This window comes from Callithrix jacchus, chromosome 20 (assembly GCF_049354715.1).
Source record: "Callithrix jacchus isolate 240 chromosome 20, calJac240_pri, whole genome shotgun sequence".
NCBI classification, from domain to species: domain Eukaryota; kingdom Metazoa; phylum Chordata; class Mammalia; order Primates; family Cebidae; genus Callithrix; species Callithrix jacchus.
Window position 1 is genome coordinate 16,606,576 of NC_133521.1, and position 1,293 is coordinate 16,607,868.

Here is a 1,293-nt window from a genome sequence, read left to right on the forward strand (position 1 = left end):
ATGACAGTGGTGAAGGCATCAACATCAAAAGCTACCAGGCCTTGGTATTCTCATCCGGTGTATGCAAGATACTGGCAACATTATCATCAAGCAATGGCTTGGATGTAAAGCCACCAGAACGCCTACAGGAAGGCTGCGGAATCCCATTTCAGTCTTCGATGGCACTTCCCTTTTTTTCTAAGATGGAGTCTCTCTCTCTCTCTCTTTTTTTTTTTTTGAGACGGAGTCTTGCTCTATTGCCAGGTTGGAGTGCAGTGGCACGATCTAGGCTCACTGCAACCTCCGCCTCCTGGGTTCAAGCGATTCTCCTGCCTCAGCCTTCCGAGTAGCTGGGATTACAGGTGCCCACCATTACGCCCAGCTAAGTTTTTGCATTTTTAGTAGAGATAGGGTTTTGCCCTGTTGGCTAGGCTGGTCTCAAACTCCAGACCTCAGGTGATCTGCCTGCTGCTGCCTCCCAAAGTGCTGGGATTACAGGTGTGAGCCACCACCTCCTGCTGGTAGTTCCCTTCTGCACTTGTTTTCCAGAGCTCTTACGACAACCAGGCTGGATATCCTCCGTCCTTCTGTGACCATCATGTGGCCTGGCTGGACTCCATCTTCAGTTCTTCACATTTCAGAGGGTCTGGGCAGCATCAACCCGACAGCAGTGGGATCCAGGCATCATCCTTTGTCCAAAGAGTGGTGGGTAGACGCAGAGGTAGAATGTGACCTGAGCAACATGGAAATCACCAAGGAGCTCTGCCAGCACTTTTCAGAAACCGAGAGGCACAGAGAAGAATGAGGGTGGCAGCAGCAGCTGGATGCAGAGTGCCTGGATGGCCACATGGACACCGACCACGACCTGTGCTACAACACCCACCAGTCAGTGGAACCTTGACTGAGGAGCCTGGCAATCAGCGCCAGTCTGAGATGTAGTATTTGTATGGGGACAGTGCTGCCAAGATCCAGGCCATGGAGGTGTCAGTGCAGCTGAGCTTTGAGCTTTGACAAGCACTAGGACTGAAAGTAGCCCAAGTACTGGCCAGTCATCCCCCTGAAGTTCTGAGCTCGGGGCACAGGGCACCTAGTCTCTCCCTCTTCCTTTTGGGTAGACTCTTCATCTCTCCTTATGTACATTTCTCAGGGAAAGGGGAGATGTGGGTCTCACCACCTACGGAAGTCTGACCTGCAGACTCTGATTCAACGTCCGAAGAATGAATGCGCTCTCACATCATTACAGTGTTTTAAGTGGGCTATGCTGCTTTCAGAGGGCTAAGTGCAACCAATTGACCCAGACCCTCTGTCTGTCCA

At 51.7% G+C, this 1,293-nt stretch overlaps 1 pseudogene; it reads left to right on the plus strand.

The window, feature by feature from the left end:
- On the plus strand, positions 1-1,048 carry LOC118149783 (gem-associated protein 8-like; annotated as a pseudogene).
- Positions 1,049-1,293: the final 245 nt, after the last annotated feature.